Source organism: Nannospalax galili, unplaced genomic scaffold (genome assembly GCF_000622305.1).
Source record: "Nannospalax galili isolate Female #2095 unplaced genomic scaffold, S.galili_v1.0 scaffold54, whole genome shotgun sequence".
NCBI lineage: Eukaryota > Metazoa > Chordata > Mammalia > Rodentia > Spalacidae > Nannospalax > Nannospalax galili.
In genome coordinates, this window is record NW_008341028.1 from 13,035,280 (window position 1) to 13,054,805 (window position 19,526).

The window sequence follows — 19,526 nt, forward strand, 5'->3', positions numbered from 1 at the left end:
TTAGTTACTTATGTTTATTTTTAGAGTTGAAAGATGATGACTTAGGTGGATAACAGCCACCTGTGTAATGTGCCTTATTCACTGTTCCTATAAACTCAAGATGTGGTTCAGGTTCTTGCAGGGAACTGTGAATGAGACTGTCCCCAACATTTAACTTGACTGATACCTTCAAAACTTTTCCTGAAAGCTTTCTGGTTTCGGTGTCTTAAACACCGAATTTAGATTGTTGTTTGTATTGTAAGTGATATATAGTAGACGCTTGGTGGGTCTTGGAATTTCAATTTTTGAAAAAATAAGACATTTTAGAAGTTATTCTCAATCGCTAAATTATTTCCCATTACTTCCATTTAGAAGCTGATGTTCCCTATGGGGATAAAGGCAGAACTGTCTTAAAGAAGGTCTCAAAGCTGGAGGTATTTGGTTCTGATACTGTTTATGATGTTATAACCATGTCTAGACTTTAGGACAATTTAGTCTTGCTGGATCTATAGTAGGACAGGTATCACTTCCATTTTCAGACATTCTAAAACAGGTGGAATAAAAATTATGTTGTACAAAAGAGGAAAATAAGGTCAAGAAGATTAAATAACCTGCCTAAGATTCCTCCATTTCTTCTACCCAAGCCACATTGGAACTACCTCTCTATAATTTAATGACCTATCAGTTCAGGATCAGGAAAGGTGGTTTTTAGTAGTGTACTTTTTCGTTTGTTTTATGAGACAGGGTCTCCTGTAGCCCCAGCCAGCCTGGAATACACTGTAGACGAGGCTGGCCTTGATCTCCAAGATCTGCCTGCTTCAAAGACTATGTAAATGCCCATGAGTGCTCCTTTTTAAAGGATTACTGTATTTCTGATCTTTAGTTGGCAAAACTCGAAGCTGATGTGGTCCTGTTTTTACTAGAAATCAGTCATGAATAGAAAACAGTCCTTGCTACCTTGCACCTTAGAGCAGCCAATCCCCACGTAAAGATTACCATGTTATAGTTGAGAATAAATGGTTTTGTGTGTGTGTGTGTGTGTGTGTGTGTGTGTGTGTGTGTGTGTGTGTGTGTGTGTGCGTGTGTGCGCGCGCGCGTGCACAGTTGTTTACTTCCACTATAAAGATTTTGGATAGTCTACTGGAACTTGTTGGAAGGTTTACTTTATAGCTGGTAACTGAAAATGCACAGAACAGTTTACTTTTGGTAATGGGTTTGGATTTTTGTTTTGTTTTGAGACAGGCTTTTGTGTAGCTCATGTTGGCCTAGAACTCCAGATCCTCTGGCCTCTACCTCCCAAGTGCCACCATGCCCAACTTAGCAGATAACTATTTGATTTCAGCATTTTATTGTTGCAACTGGAAAAGTGGTTTTGTTTTTAAGGCAAGATCTCAGCACTGTAGCTCTGGCCAGCCTCTAACTTACAGCTTTCTTCCTGCTTCTGCCTTCTGAATGGTGGCATCACAGGTGTGCTCCACCATACGTGTCACCTTTTAAGCTTTTAAGAAGATAACTAAGCATAAAAGGAAAACTTTGGTTCCTTCAGAAACAGGAAGATAGGTGGTCTCAGTTTTTTAATATTTCTTTGTGAAAATTAGTATATATTTGATTCATCTTAAGGAATGTGCTTCTGTTTTCCAAGGTGAATTAACCAGCCCAGAAGTGCCCAATTGGAAATCAGTGCTGACTGAGTAAACAGGCAACTTTGGGATTTTTATTTATTTGGCATAGGGGGGGTGTGTGGGGACTAGAAACCATTATTAAGGCAGCTGTTGCTGATCTCTAAGCACTTAATGGGAGAAGTGATCCTTCCTACTTTTTTTTGGGGGGGGTGTCTTTTTGAGACAGGGTCACCCCTGTAGACCAGGCTGTCCTTGAACTCAGCGATCTGCCTGCCTCTGCTTCCTGAGTGCTGGGACTAAAGGCATGCACCACCATGCCCTGCCTCCTTACTTATGAAAATAAATTTTTCACTGATAAGGTTTGGAGCCATACATTGGCTTACTTAATGGTTGTAATCAGTCACATTGGAAGATAGCACCCATAGGCATCCTGGGATCTCAAACTTGGATGCATACCTAAGCCAGGTAAATAGGAATAGAATGCCTCTGTAGACCTGGCTTTAAGAAAATACTGTCAAATCATTAAAATGTTACATATTGCGTTCATGGTGGCGTCATACTTGTCTGGTTGCATATATTCATTGTTCAACTATGTGAGATTCAGAGAAGGTGGATTAAATTCCCTGAGGTCATTTTGTTAGCAAGTGGTAGAATGAAATTCTGAACATGGACTCCTGTGTTCACTACAATGTCAGGCACTGGAGGTCCAACAATGAACAGAAAGTGTCTCAATTTGAACCTTTACCATGGTTCTCCATACAAATGGATGATCAAGTGTTACATGGCTAGCTAACAGTGGAGTCACATTTGGCCATTTCACCACACTGCTTGCTTTTTTATTAATTTTTGAGGGGTGAGGGGTTGAGACCAGGTCTCCTTGTAGCCCCAGCTGGCAGGAACTATGTAGACAGGCTGGCCTTGAACTCACAGAGATCCTTCCTCTGCTTCTGAGTGCTGGGATTAAAGGTGTGCACCACCACGCCGGGCACACATTGCTTTCTTTTCAAGCAGCCTTTCCAAAAGCACCTGTTGAAATTTACTGACTGATTTCACTACTTTCAACCTTAGATTGCTCTGGAAACTCAATGACCAATTCTTTCGACGTCTTCTAAAGACGTTACTTCTGTTGGAAACCTCAGATAAACTGCTAAGGATTGTATGCTGTTTGCACCTTATGTTTGGTAGCCATTATAGTGTTTTTTTTGAGAATTTAAGAAATACCAGGCCCTGTTTCCAGACCCTTCTGTAGAAGGCCAATCCTGATCTGAAGACCTTGGTTCTATGTGCACAAAATAACATTTCCTGGAAAACACTTGGTGTCTTAACTGGCACCTGTAAATTCCTCCTTACTGACTACCCTGTGTAAACGTTGGTTCATTACTTTTCAAGCCATCTGCCAGCATATTTGTTATGTGATGAACATTTGTAGTGTGATTACAGAAAAATAAAACCACTTCTTTATTTTAAACAACAACAACAAACTTCCCCATACAGCTTTTCAGGCTGAAACCTTTCTGTAGATTTTAGAATTCTTTTTTGCGCCTGTAATTTTCGTATGCAAAACAAAACAGTACTGTACAAGTCAGTTCACTTTAAATAGCTGTTTGAATCTAATTTGTGACCTATGCCATGAGGATCTAGCTTTGTGAAACAATAGATTCAGATTGGGATTCCTGAGGATTAAACAGCAGGGTTTTGTCCTAAAATTTTTTAGGAATCCTATCTGTGTTTCCTTGAGTTTGGTATATCGTATTGAATGTCTCAAAGGAGAGAAACCCTGCTGCTCCCATTCTGCAGGTCAGCATTTTCTTGGCGTGCAGCATAAAATGATCAGCATTTATAGATTACTTTTTGTGGACTTACTTGGGCAGTAGACAGTCTAATGGAATGCTCTAAAATTGTTAACTATATCTACTCTCAAGTCATTTATAACCTACTTGCTGGTATTCCTGGTATGAATGAAGATGTTTGCTTAATAAATCTCTACTACATATCCTGACTTGGTGGTTCATTTCTACTTATCCAAGACAGATAATGGAATTTCCTAATAAGGGAGAAAGTATTCACCTGCTTTGGAAAAGACATGTCTGGTTTTCTTGCCTACTTGTGACAAGGTCTTGATATGAGACTTGTCTCAAATTTTGAACCCTCCTACCTTAGCCTTCTAAATGCTGGGGTTACAGCCCTGTTGTTCATAAAGTTAGTGTAGTATTATTGTACTTTAAAAGAACTCTAGCTGGGCATGGTGGCACACGCCTTTAATCCCAGCACTGGGGAGGCAGAGGCAGGTGATCTCTGTGAGATCAAGACCAGCCTGGTCTACATAGTGAGTTCCAGGACAGCTGGGGCTACAGGGAGACCCTGTCTCAAAGAGAGCCTTTGAAGGGCAGACTTATAGCAATCCACTGTCATTGGTAAAGACTGGATACTGGGCTGGAGAGATTGCTCAGCGGTTAAGAACACTGGTTGTTCTTGCAGAAGATCTGGGTTTGAAACCCAGCACCCACATGGCAGCTAACAACTGTCTATAACTCCAGTCCCAGGGGATCCGACAGCTTCTTCTGACCTCCTCGGGCATTGTATGATACAGGTGCACTTACCTACATGCAGGCAATACACATATACACATAAAATATTTTAAAAACATCAGGTTAGTTAAATCCTGCCTTACGGTGATCAAATGTTTGCATCCTCACTAAATGAAAATAAAATGGCTGGTTTTATAAGATGACTTCACACATTCCAAGCAGAGTTTCTTTAGGACATGGAATTGTATGTCTCTAAGATAAATTCTACAATCAAAGGCCTTGCCCTGAACAAATTAGAGACAAAAAAATCAAACTGAAGGAAACACATTAATGGAAAGTATGCTCCTGGAATAGGAATTCTCAGTTTTTCAACTGAAATATTAATTTCGCATGCCTTAAGTTTAGTTGGATGTTTTGACAATTGTGTAATAACATAATAGAAGATACAGTACATTACTATTAAGTTGTTTTGTATACCTTTAAAATCACCTTTGAGCCCACCATCCAGTGCTTGCTTGCTGGCTAAAAAAAATACATTTTTATTCTGTGCATACGAGTGTTTTGCCTGCTTGTATATAAGTGCACCAATGCATTCAGTGCCCTTGGAGGCCAGAAGCAACATAGGATCCCCTAGAACTAGAGTTACAGATGGTTGTTAACCACTCTGCAGGTACTGGGAACTGAACCCAAGTCCTCTGCAAGAGCAGCCTGTGCTTTTAACTACTGACCCATCTGTCCAGCCACCACTTGCTGGTTTTTAATTACTAAACATTTGTTTGCTTGCTTTTGGACTTTATTTATTGGTCTTTTTGAAGCAAGGTCTCCCTGTATCCCCAGCTGTCCTGGAACTTGCTATGTAGACCAGGCTGGCCTCAAATTCATAGAGATCCACCTGCCTCTGCCTCCCAAGTGCTGGGATTAAAGGCATGCAGCACCACCTGTGCAGGCATGGCTTTTGCACTTTATGTAAATGGAACATATGTACTCATGGACCTGGCTTCTTTAATTTTTAATGCTTAAGTACATACTCTTTGTGTCGGTAGTCCATTCTGTATGCTGAGTAATATCGCATCCTGTAAATATACCACAGCTTGGTTACACATTTTCCTATCTGTAACTGGTTTCCTGTGTGGGGCAATGTTTTTTTTTTGAATACGTTTTCATCTCCCCTGGTTAGATAACTAATAGCAAAGGGTTGTTGGGTCACATGGTAACCTTAGACTTAATAAGAAGCTGTCCTATTCAAGATTTTTTATGAGATCTAAAAAAAAATTGTGCGTGAGTGCATATATGAGAACCGTGTGCATGCGGGTGCCTAAGCAGTTAGCTGCTCTTATTTCCTGAACTTTCTCTCCAGCCCCAAAAGGTTAATTTTTATAATTATGTGTATGTATGGAGGTATGTGTATCACATGAATGCAATTGCCTGTGGAGACCAGAAGAGGGCATTAGATTCCCGTGGAATTGGTGGTGTTCACAGGTGTTTGTGAATTGTCTGACGTGGGTGCTAGGAAATGAACTCGTATCCTCAGAAAGAGCAGTACGTGCTCTTAACCATGAGCCATCTATCTTAAAATGTTTATCATTTGTGGGCTTATCAATGATGTATAAGGACTGTCAACATTTCCTGTTGTCAGTGGTTGGTTGGTTGGTTTTTGAGATTGGGTCTTGAATAGCTCAGGCTGGACTTGAATTTAGATGCTCCTGCTTCAGTATCCTGGGTGCCAGGTACCGGCATGCACCAGCACATTTACCAGTGTTTCTCTTTTTATACTAAGCCATCTTGGCAGATATGGAGTAGCTGATTTTAATTTAAATTGCATTCCCATGATGATTAATAATCCATTTGCAGGGCTGGGAATGTAGCTCAGAAGAATACTTGCCTAGCATGCATAAAAACTTAGGTTTGATCCCTGTACAACATAAAACCTGCGCTTGGTGGTACAGGCCTATAATCCTAGCACTTGGGAGAGAGAGGCAGGAGGAATGGCAGTTTGAGGTCAGCATCAGTTACCTAGTAAGTCCCAAGGCTAACCTGGGCTACAAGAAGCCCCATCTCATAACAACTACATACACTATAATGTGTTTATATTTGCATTTTTATAACTCTCACGAAGTACCTAGTCTTTTAAAATTGCGTTTTCTGTTTCTGTCGCCCCACCCTTTTGAAACAGTCTTCTCTGTGTAGCCCAGGCTGACTTTGAGCTTTCTGCCTCACTCAGCCTCCCAGATGCTGGGTTACAGGTGCTTACCATCACTACGTAGCTTATTTGACTTAAAAAAAAAATTTAGCCAGTTTCAAAATGTGTGTTTGTGTCCATGTGCATGATTGTGGGGGGAGCACTGTGTGAGGAAGTCAGGGGCCAACTTTGTAGAATTGGTTATCCTTCCTTTTCATGGGTTCCAGGAATCAACTAAGGTTGCTAGGCTTGTATAGCAAGTGCCTTGATCTGCTGAGCCATCTCACCAGCCGTCATTTAACTCTGTTTCTGAGTCTTCTCAATCGTTTCTCCCTTCCATGCCTTTTCAGCTTTCCTTTTCGGGGTCTTTTTTCCTTTTCAGTGCCCACGTGACCAGTGTACCATTAACTTCTTTCCACTGTATGACCCAACATAGAGGATATATTTCCTTCTGTAAACTTGGACTAATCCACTCCACTGACTGTTACACTGCATTTGCATAGCCTGAACTTGGCTGACCTTTTGTATGGGCATAGATGGAACATTGCACTGCAGTCTTTACTCTTAGGGAAGATAGGAAGGCATCATCTTCCAAATGTGGAAGGCTGCACTGATTCGGTCAGAGGTCACAAAGAGGCTGAACTGCATTTTGGCGTCTGCCACCCTAGCATTTGGCAGCAAAGGGAAAGCTTGTTGGGGTCTTCTGATGACCAGAAAATTTTATATGGGTTTTGTAGACAAGGTTTCACACTGTCACCTAGGATGGCCTGGAACTCGTGGCAGTCCTGCTTCAGCATTATTATTTTCTTATTTGTGTTTTGCAGTACTGGAGGTGAACCTGAAAACTTGTGTATACTAGGCCTCCTTTTAAAAAAGTACCTTATTTTATTTATTTTGATACAGGATCTTCTTTTGCCCTGGCTGGTCTCAAATTCCTGGGCTCACGTGACCTTCTGCCTCAGCCTCTGGAGTATGTGGGAACTACAGGCCATGTGCAACTGGTGTCCAGCTTGAAGCTTTTTATTTTGATAAATTTCATTTTTGCCTATGGTTTCATAAGCTCAAGATCATATGGTATGTTTTCTTCTGGAAGTTTAACTCCATGAGCCATCTCAAATTAATGGTTGAATTTTTACATCAGTGGTTTTGGAGTATTACATTTAGATAATCCATTTCAAGTTGATTTCTGTTAACAGAAAGACTATTTCAACATGGCTATTCGGTTCCAACAACATATATTTAAAAGGACTTTCCTTTGCCCTTTTGATGTACTTGGCACTTTGGTTGATAATCAGGTGGTCAGTGCCTTGGTCTTTGGAGAAGCTGACACCCATTTTACAGCATGTAGTACTGTTCTCTGCCTTTCTTTCTCCATACTTAAATCTGTATAAAACTTACGCATTTCGGTTTTTTTATGTTTTTTTTTTTAAATGTGTGTTTGTGTATGGGAATGTGCATGTGAATGCAAGTGCCCCCTGAGGCCTCAGGCATCAGATTCTGTGGAGCTGGAGTTTCAGCCAGACGTGTTCTGGGAACTGAACTTGGGTCCTCTGCAAGAGCAGCAGATACTCCTAACTGTTGCACCATCTCTCCAGTCCCTAAAATGTTCTTAGTAAATGCTAACTTTGCTTTTTAAAAAAAAATCATTTGAGGGGCAGAAGAGATGGTTCAGTGGTAATATCACACTGGCTGCTCTTGCAGAGGTCCTGGGTTCTGTTCCCAGCACCCACATCGCAGCTCACAACTGTCTGTAACTCCAGTTCTGGGGGATCCGACATCCTCTTCTGACCTCCATGGGCATTGCTCACGGATTCAATGCATACAAGCAAAACACTCATACAAAAATAATGTTGGCTGGGCGTGGTGGTGCACGCCTTTAATCCCAGTACTTGGGAGGCAGAGGCAGGTGGATCTTTGTGAGTTCCAGGACAGCTGGGGCTACAAGGAGACCCTGTCTCAAAAAGACAAAAAAAAAAAAATGTTGAAGACATTTTAATTAAATTTTTAAAAATTATTTGATAATATGTATGTGGAACTAACCCTGCATTTTATATTCTGTTCAACTAACCTCTGCCTATACTCATATTAGTACCAAACTCTGGATTGCTGTACCTTTCTAGTAAGTCTTCAAATTAGTAAATCCTTAACTTTTTTTTTCTTTGTCAAGTTTGCTTTGGTCATTCTCCAGTTTTCTTCAATTCCATAGAAATTTTAGAATAAGGTTGTCTTTTTTTTTTTTTTTAATGACCTGCACTTTTTTTTTTAGGGGTTTCATTGAATCAGAGGTCAATTTAGGAAGAATTAATATTTTATTAGGATTAAGTCAGTCTACCATAAATTTGGTATATACATTTCCATTTATTTAGGTTTTCTTTTTTACTGTCTTACTTGGGTTTCTTTTTGGTGTCTCATGTTACCCTGGCTGGCCTGGAGCTCTATGTATGGATGACCGAATATCAGATCCTCCTGCCTCCAACCTCCCAAGTACTGGGATTGCAGGCATGTGCCACCATGCTTAGATGTTTAGGGTTTTTCTTTTTCCTTTTTGAGACAATGTCTTCTCTATAGCCCCAACTGGCCTGGAGGTCACTATGTAGACCAGGCTGGCCTTGAACTACAGAGATCCACCTGCCTCTGCCAAGTGCTGGGATTAAATGTGTATGCCACCACCCCCAGCTTAGATGTTTAGGTTTTTAAACTTCTTTCCCTAGTCACGCTTTGTAGTTTCCCTTATGTAGATTTTACAGTTTTTCTTTAGGTATTACATATGTATATATTTTTAAACTTTAATTTGTGTTTTTTGAGACACGGTCTCATGCTAGACCACAAGCTGTCCTTGAACTCTGGTGATCTTCCTGTGTCAACTTCCCCAGTGCTGGGATTACAGATATGAAATCACCAAGTCCAACTGTTATTTGATTTTTAAAATACTAATTTTAAAATTCCGTTTCCATTTTTGTGATTGTAGAGAAATTGATTTTTCATGTTCCTCTAGAAACTTATTTGCAAAATTAATTCTTAAACTAGCTCTAAAGATTCCATACAGTGTCATATCTGGATGATAATGTGATCTGCAAATGACATTTTTACCTTTTTATTTTAGAATTTCGTCTAGTGAGTGGATGTATATGTGCCACAGAGCACATATGGAGGTCAGAGGACAACTTTTGTGTGTCAGTTCTTGCCTTCATGTTGAGAGTCTCTCTTGTTTCTTCTGCCTCTGCAGGGCCTACTTTAGCTGACCTACCATGCCTGGCTTTTCATATGGGTTCTGGGGGTGAAGCACAGGTTGTCAGGCTTATGTAGCTTGTGCTTTTAACTTCTGAGCCATCTCTCTTGGCCCTTTTTGGATTTTTTATTTTTTTAAAGACAGTATCCCTATAGCCCCAACTGTCCTAGAACTTCCTATGTAGACCAGGCTGGCTTGGAGACCTGCCTTCCAAGTGCTGGGATTAAAAGTATGTATCACCACACCTGACCCCCTTTTTGTGGACTTTTATGCTTCTTTTGTCTTGTCCTAGCCTGGCTATAAGATCTAGTATAATGTTTAATAAATGTGGTGACAGTGGAGGCTGGAGAGATGGCTCAGCAGTGAAGAACACTGGTTTTTCTTGCAGAAGACTGGGGTTTGAATCCCAGCACCACATGGCAGCTAACAACTGTCCGTAACTCCAGTCCCAGGGTATCAGACAGCCTCCTCTGACCTCCATGGGCATTGCACGACATGGGTGCACTTAACTCCATGCAGGCAATACACACATAAAAATAACAGTTTTTTTTTTTTAAATGTGACCATGACATTCTGGCCCAATTCTCAGTACCAAAGGTATAGATGGTATTTTTTATTGTGTAATGTTTAGCTGTAGGCTTTTAGAGATGCCCTCTACAAACCTGAGGAAGGTCATCTTTATTTGTAGTTTTCTGAGAGTTTTTATTAGGAAACAAATTTCATCAGATTTTTTTTTTTCTGTTTCTGTTAGAATTTCATAGAGTTTCTTTGTTGTCAAGTGTTGGGAACTGTATACCTTGGGCTAAATTCAATCCATGGACTCTTTGTACAACACTTGAGTAATTAAAAAAAAATATTTTATGGGCTGGAGAGATGGTTTGGTGGTTAAGAACACTGGTTATTCTTGCAGAAGACCTGGGTTTGAATCCCAGCACCCACATGGCAGTTAACAGCTGTCTGTAACTCCAGTTCCAGGGGATCTGACAGCCTCTTCTGACCTCTGTGGGCATTGCATTTAAAAATATATATATATTATTTTTATTTTATGTGTATGAGTGTATTGCCTGCATGTAGGTAGATGCACCTGTGTTGTGCAGTGCCCTTGGAGGCCAGAAGAGGGCATTGGTTCCCCTGGAACTGTAGTTAGGGATGGTTGTTAACTGCCATGTGGGTGTTGGGAATTGAAGCTGGGTCCTCTGCAAGAGCAGCCAGGGCTCTTAATCACTAAGCCATCTTTCCAGCTCCAAGCTAATTTTTCTTAAAGGCTGGGACTGCAGGCTGTACTCAAGCTCCTGCCCAGCCTGCTGCTGCCTATTCACTTGCATTGTCCTCAGGAAACTATCCTCCCTCCCTGCCTCTCTCCCTTTCCCCCCACCCTTGGTGTTTTTGAGACAGGGTCTCACTATGTAACCCTGGCTGGTCTCGAGCTTGCTACCCAGACCATACTGGCCTCAAGCTCTCAGAGCTCCACCTTCCTCTACCCCCTTAGTGCTGGGATTAAAGTCATGTGCCACCCTACCCGGCTCAATAAAATGTTCTTTTAAAAAGGGGGCAGTGAGCAAGATGGCTCAGCAGATGAAGGTGGTTCCGCCAGATCCTGACAGGTACCTGAGTTCGAGCCCAAGGACCCACATGGTGGAAGGAGAGAACCAACTTCTGTAAGTTGTCCTCTGACCTTCACATGCTCACCATGGCATGCATCTTCCCTCCTAATTAGATAAGTAAAAGAGAAGGAGAGCAAGGAAAAGACAGATTGGCTTTATAAAGCTTAAAGTATTTCTCCTCTCTCTTTGTGTCTCTCTCATTCTATAGTAACACTGTTCAACAGAATTTTCCATGATAGGAATACTCTGAGCTTAAATATGGTAGTTGGTGATTATTGAATACTTAGATATTTCTAATGTAAATGGATTTTTAATTTCAATGATTTTAAACTTAGACTAGTATGTTCTGTTGGACTGTAACACAGAATTATATATGTATATATCTTGTGCTTTTATAATTTTACATTTGTTATTAATCTAGATTATAAACTCCAGAAGGCGTACTGTTGTTCTTAACATTTGCCCATAAACGTGTTTTCGTCGGATATAATTTTCTGTAGTCTGAAGAACTCTGTGTGTGTGTTGGGGGGGTGCTGCCAGGGATCTAACCACACTAGGCAAGTGCTCTGCCACTGAATTATATCCTCCGCCCTCCACTGCAGTTTTTCTAGAGATGAATTCTGTTTCATCTGTCAGTGAATGTATCTGCTTTAATTTTTGAGGGATGTTTTACTTGGAGATAGAATTGTTATTTTTTGTTTTAGACAGTCTCATGAAACTTGGGCTGGCCTCAAACTTGCTAGGTAGCTAAGGATAACCTTAAACTTTGGCTCCTTCTGGCCTTATTTCTCATTTGATGATAGCTTGGGTATAGAATTCTGATTCTATGCTGACCTGTATACTTATTATTTACGTATTTATCATTATTAGTGAGTGAGTGAGTGTGTGTGTGTGTGTGTGTGTGTGTGTGTGTCTAACTCACCACTGGTGCAGGTGCCCTTGGAAGTCAGAAGAGCGAGTCGGAGCCTCTGGAGATGGAGTTACAAGTGGTTGTGAACCTTCATGTGGGTCCTGAGAACAAAACCCTGATTCTCTGCAAGAGCAGTAAATGCTCTTAACTGCTGAGCTAGCTCTCCATCCCCCAACTTGCATTTTTTTCAGGACTTTGAAGAAGCTATTTAATTATACTCAGATCTTGGTGTTTCTGGTGATTTCAATATTTCACTATCCCCCACCCCCCATGGTTTCTGTTCCTCTTTAGCTTTCGGGAGTTTCATTGTGGTATGTCTGGGTATACTTTTGTATGGAGATCATTGAACTTTTCAGATCTGTGTTAATGTTTTTCATTAATGTTGGATAATTCAAATATTTCTTATGTTCATAGTCTCTTCTCTCCTGCTGAGATTGCAGTTACATGTGTATTAGATGACTTTGCTATCACACAATAGGTTTCAGAGGATCCTCCCTCTCTCCTGTTTTCAGTTTGCATACTTTTCATTTAACTGTCTTTAAGTTCTCTGCTAATCTGTTAAAATCATCTAATGAGTTCTTCATTTTTATAGCTCTACATTATGCTTATATAGTAGCCATTTCCTGCCAAGATGTCCCATTTCTCTTTTTAAAAAAAACATTTATTTTTTGGTCTTTTTGAGACAGGTTCTCCCTGTAGCCCCAGCTGGCCTGGAACTCATTACATAGACCAGGCTGGCCTTGAACTCACAGGTAATTGCCTGCCTCTGTGATTAAAGACGTGTGCCATCACACTTGGCAGACATTTATTTTATGTGTATATGTATGTACCAGCTTGTTTGTATGTGCATCACATGCATGCAGGTGCCCTTGGAGGCCAGAGGTCATCAGATCTCCTGGACCTGGAATTAAAGGGGGATGTGGGGCCAGTCGTGGTGGCGCACCCCTTTAATCCCAGCACTCGGGAGGCAGAGGCAGGTGGATCTCTGCAAGTTCAAGGCCATCCTGGTCTACATAGTGAGTTCCAGGACAGCTGGGGCTACAGGGAGACCCTGTCTCAAAAAGACCAAAAAAAAGGGGGGGGATGTGAACCCTTCCATGTGGGTGCTGGGAACTGAACCTAGGCTCTCTGCAAGAGCATCTCTTAACCACTAAGCCATCTCTCCCCATATCTTCAAGAATATTTTTTTATTACATTTTTTTTTCTTTTTATTAGGGCACTGAGCAGGGGACCATTGTGTTGGGCAATCCACTAAGTCTTTAGTCTTTTTAAGAAATATATTTTATTTATTAATTTTATGTGTATGAGTACATTGTTTGCATGCATGTAAGTGCACCTGTGTCATGCACTGCTTACAGAGGTCAGAAGAGGGCATCAGATCTCTTGGAACTGGAGTTACAGACCATTGTCTGCCACCATGTGGGTGCTGAGAACCGAATCCAGGTCCTCTGCAAGAGCAGCCAATGCTCTTAACTGCTTGTCATTGTAGTTATTCCAAAAACCCTGCCTATCCATTCCAATATTTTGACCTCCAGTTGAATTTTTTTAGTATTTTAATCTGAGTTATCTTAATGATACCACACCATATTCATTTCAGTAACATGCAATGGTTAGGATTGGTATATATCATGTAGCCTAGGTGTAATAGACATCTAAGTTTGTATGTGAACACTCTAGGATCCTGCACAATGATGAAATGGCCTCAGTGTGTTTCTCGGAAAGCCTTCTGTTACATAATACATGTCTTTTATTTCACTGACTGTATGGATACTTTTTATGTTAGAAAGATGCCTGATGTGAGTATTATTCATCACCGGAAATGGTTCTATCATTTTTTGTTTTGGGCAATTTGAGCAGTAGCTCATTCTGATATATATTTGTCCTTGAGATGGTTGTATTATAGCTTTATTTTGATTCATTTTACCACTAACTTTTAAGTCTTTTGAAGGGAGAATAAGAACTTTCACTGTAGCAGGTTCTGGGTTTGGGCACTAGTAAGATTCCATAGATCTGACTTCTTAAACAGATTAAACCACCGGTCCTAGAAATGTAGCTTCTCTGCACTTTACAGTCTGGCTGGCAGGTTTTACTGGGCAGGATGATGTTTCTCTTAGCCTTCCAAGAGAAACAGCCACCATACTTGGGGTGTGTGTTTGAGAGAGTCTGCTCTTCAGAAACCCCCCTCAAACCTTCAGAGTTCCTCTGATGAGTTTCTTGGCCCTCTTCCCTTTCCCCTTCATATTAAAGAGGTGTTTAGCATTTTGAAAAAATGTCATTTACCTCACGGTGGGTGTTTCTCCAGTTTCTTCCCAATTTGGTGTGCCATATCCCTACGACTGGGTGAGATCCCAGTAGTAAGTTTGGTGGGGGAGGACAGGCTTCCTCTTTCTTTGGATTTGACTCCTAAAGATCTTGTCATTTTGGTCTTTATAGGGCTATTAAAATGTTAAATTCCAGCAGGGTTCTCTTTATTTCCTCTAGGGTGGACTTTTATTCCCTACTGTAGTTCGGTGAGGAAGATGAGCAGTCCTGGTGTCCTTCTCTCTGAAGGACTTGGTATTTTCTCAAGTTTGTTGTATTCAGGTTTATGTCCTCAGCTTTTTGTTTCGTTTGTTTTTGAGACAGGATCTCCTTGTAGTTCCAGCTGGCCTGAAACTTCCTATGTAGACCAGGCTGGCCTCAATCTCACAGAGATTTGCCTGCTTCTGCCTCTCCAGTGCTGAGAGTAAAGGCATGTGCTACCATGCCGGGCATCCTCAGCTTTCTGATGAGTTAAAAGTATTTTTCGGGGCTGGAGAGATGGTTCACCGGTTAAGAACACTGGTTCTTGCAGAAGACCCGGGTTCGAATCCCAGCACCCACATGGCAGCTAACAACTGTCCGTAACTCCAGTTCCAGGGGATCCAACAGCCTCTTCTGACCTCCGCAGGCATTGCATGACACGGGTGCATTTACCTACATGCAGGCAATACACGCATACACATAAAATAAAAATAAAAAAAGTTAAATTTTATAGACTTAAATACTGAAAAGCAACACCTTCATGTTGTAGGTACTCTAATCCTTTCAATAAATATTTACCAGTTCTCATTTTATCAGATGTATGTCTTAACCTTGCTATTGGTAATTAAATTTTTTCTTTTATGTGCATGAGTGTCTGCATGTACTCCATGTGTATGCCTAGTGTCCTTAGCAGCCAGAAGAGGTCATCAGATCATCCGGAACTGGAGTTACAGATGGTTGTGAGCCTCCATGTGGGTGCTGGGAACTGAACCCAGGGCTTCTGTAAGAACAATCAGTTCTCTTAAGCACTGAGCCGCCTCTCCTTCAGCCCTGATACTTTAAAAAAAAAAAAAATCCACAAATGGAAACATACTATATTTTCTTCACTTTTCCCCCACCTAACCTTTTTCTTTTCTTACTATATTGAGGCATTTTTCCAAGGTACATAATACATCTTAGTGTGGCTTTATCTTGATTCATTTAAACTCTTGGATGATGGACATTTAGATATGCGGGTTTTTTTTTCTAACAAGCAAAACAGTATGTATATGTGCCTTTGCCTCCATTCCCCACTGACCACTGCTATTTGTAGTATCAGGAAAGGGGAATATTTCATAAAGGCTTATAAAGAATATGAATGCTTGGTGATATTATAAAGTGGTGTTTTGCACAGTGTTGACTGTGTTCTCATAATCAGTTGGGTTCTGGAAGGATGGGATATTTCATTTTTATTATTTATTACTTTTACTTTGTGTATGATTGTATTGCCTGCATGCATGCAAGTACACCCATGTCATGCAATGCCTGCAGAGGTAAGAAGGTGTCAAGATTCCCTGGAACTGGAGTTACAGATGGTTGTTAGCCATCATGTGGGTGTTGGGAATTGAACCTGGGTCTTCTGTGAGAGCAGTCAGTGCTCTTAACCACTGCGCCATCTCTCCAGCCCCCAGGATGGGATATTTCAAAAGATGCATGAGATGCTAGAGTTACCCAGCAGGTGGAATCAGCATAAAGCTGGCTATGGACCTTAACAAAGTGCAGATAACATTAAAATACTAAAAACTGAGAGACACTTGGTTGTAGCTCTTCGGTTAAACTTAAAATGGAAACAAAATTGAGGAAAAACCCCAGACATGATGGCACACAGTTTTAATCCCAGTCCTTGGGAGACAGAGACAGGTAGATCTCTGTGAGATTGAGGCCAGTCTGGTCTACATAGTGAGTTCCAGGCCAGCTGGGGTTATATGAAGAGCCTGTCTCAAAAAGGCAAACAAAACAAAACAAAAAAACCCTAAAACCTCTTTACATTGGCGATATGAAAAAGTTACTGATGCCCAATTCTTCTGCTTCCTCAGTTCCTACCATAAAAATAGATAAGTATCTATTATTTGGAATTCTTCACACAACTATATAATTTGAATGATCCTGCTAGGCATGGCCAATTCAAGGAGTCTGCTAAGGAAACTGAAGACTCATGTGTGACATGTACAATGGGATTTCTACGATTTTTCTGTAAGGATATTTTTTGAGAACATTTTTCTAATTACCTAATTAAAGCACATTAAGTTGTTGAATGAATTTGAGAAATCAACTTTTTTATGAATAAGGCATCCTATGCATAAAAAGTACTTTACGTTCTTCCTAAAGTCTATGGTCAAAAGAAATCAAAATAAGGTTAGGGAGATGACTCAGGGAGTGAAGATTCTTGGTGCCAAGCCTGATGACCTTAGATCCCTGGGACCCACATGGTGGAAGAGGGAACAGACTCCAGGTTACCCTCTAACCTCCACACATGTACCGTGGCACATGTGGGCCCTGCCCCCATGATAAAGCATACAATAATGGTTTCATATTAAGTATATAATTTGCTCCTCACAGGGCCCCTTTCGGGGAGGTTTATTATATGTTGAGAACCAGGATCATGAGCTTTCTACTAACATATTCCTTAAGTCTCCCTATCTTGGTAATTGGTTGAACAATTTTGACATTAATCTCCTTTCCCTCCTTCCCCAACATTAAATTCTATAATCATAGCAGACTTGTTCACCTCCTAAATTTCTTGACAACCCAATTCTTTTTTTTGGGTGGGGGCGTTGAGACAGGGTCTTGCAATGCTGACCTGGAACTCACTTGAATTTGTGGCGATTTTGCCTCTGCCTCCTGAGTGCTGGAAATAGGCATGTGATCCATGCCTTGACTGTGAGAGAGAAAGAGAGAGACAGGCACAGAGATAGAGACAAGGTGTCAATCTAACCTGGCCTGGAACTCACATGTAGCCCAGTACTAGCCTCAAACTCAATGGCAATCCTGCCTTCAGCTTCTTGAGTGCTAGGATTATAGATGTCATGCCAGGCTTTAAAAAAATATATAGTCAGGTGGGCTGACCTGGAACTTACTGTGTACCCACTACCCACAGCTGACCTTTAACTCCTGATCTTCTTGCCTCCATCTCCCAAGTGCTGGGATTTCAGGCATGCACCAACACCGACCTGGCTTCCCATTTCTTTTGCCATCTCTCTGGTCCAAGCACACTACTCTTTCCTAGGTTATCCATTCTTGGCACTCTTAATCCATTCTCCAACTCTTTAGCTAACAAGAGCTCTTTAAAATGCTCATCCCAATCAATGCCTTTCCTTGCTGAAAATCCTCTAGTGCCTTCCCACTGCCCTTATAGTACACTCCTTCATATGGCCTTGGTGGTTCTACACCACTGGACTGTACAACCTCCTCAACTACTGGAACCAATGCTTTTCTCAGTCTTTTTTCCAGCCACACTTGTCCTGTTTCCAGGCTGAAAACTGGCCAAGCCTTTTCCATCCTCAGGTTCTTGGCGCAAATTCTTCGTTTGCCTTAGAATTCTTCCCTGCACACTTCCTCACCCTGTTTCCTCTAGCTTATAATGCCTTATTTTTTTAGAAGTAATTTTCAGCATTTCTTACTAAGGAAGAACTTCCCTATCTAAACTAGTGTGGGTTGAAGCCCCTTGTTACCCCCTCTTACTAGTCTGCATCCCTCCTTCTTAGCACTTACACAACTCTAATGATATGCTGTACTTCATTTAATTTTCTTTATTATTGGCATAGATATGTCCATATAGATAATATAAAATAAAAATAGTAAAAAAGGTGTAAAAGGCTACTTCTATTCTTTGTACCCCTGCTATCCAGTTCTCCTTAGCGGTAACTGCTTTTAGTATTTGAATATCCTTTCAGAAATATTTTCTGAGTAAATAAGCAATTATGTACATAATATTCCTCTTTATTTTTGCCTTTTTATTAATACAGATATATGCATTTTCAGCACTTTGTCGTTATCTGTTGTTAATGTATCTTGGCAATTCTTACCTCACCTTGTAAATAGTTGCCTCTTTTCTTACGCCACATAATATAAACTTACTATAATTTGACTTCTGTTGGGTATTTAGGTTGTTTCCAGGTTTTTGCTTTATTCCAAGTAATGTTGCATTGGATACCTTTGTATGTCAAGCCATTTCCAATTCTATACCTATAGAATAAATTCCTGTAATTGAAATAATTGAGCTAAAGTTTATATGCCTTTCCCAAAGTTTGGTAGTTACTGCTAAGCTGCTCATAATGAAAGTTTGACCAATTCACGTTTCCATTGGTGATGAAGAATGCATGTTTCCTTACAACTCTGCCAGCGAACATTTTTTGTTCCTTGTCAATGTAAGAGATGGAGCATAAATATTAATTTGGGACTACTCGAAATATTAATTTGCATGTTTTCCTTCCAGTTTTATTTTCATATATTTAAGAGCTACTTGTATTTCGTGAACTGTTCCTTCATAAACTGCATTTACTTATCTAACGTCTGACTGCTTTGCTACAACTCTAAGGTTACTCCTGGGATGCAGAGAATATGTGTTTTACCCATTGCATAGTTCCTGGCCCAAAGAAACGATTGGCTCAGGTCATATAGTAGTCAAGCTCAGAACTCATATTTGACTCCAAAGCCCACAAGTTTTCAGATAGAAAGACTTAGGAATTTAATTCACTTCTCAGGTGGGCCAGGTATTATTAACCCCCCTGGAGTGTGCTGAAACATTAAGACCAGGGTCAAAAGCGGTGTTTCTCCACAGTAGCTCCTGCAATGCTGATCACTTTACTTCCAGGCCGGAAAGCCAGGAACTTTGTTGGTTCTTCTTCTGAAGGCCAGGATTCTTAGAAAAATCTCCTTAAATACAAATCAAAACAAGGCTGCAGCTTATCATCCACTTGCAGCAGATTGCAAACGGCGTATACAATAGTGGGAGGCTGTCCAGGCGAGTACCTCAGATTAAATGAAAGCCAAGCCTGCCAAGGCGGGACCGTGGGGAGCCTGTAGGTACCACCCCCGGGAGGCTGGCAGAGAGCCCACGTCGAGGGTAGTCCAAGGAGCCAACAGGAAAGGACCACGAGCTGTTCGGTCTCTCACGCGCTCCTTCCGGCCCCTACTCGAATAGCTTCCGGAAC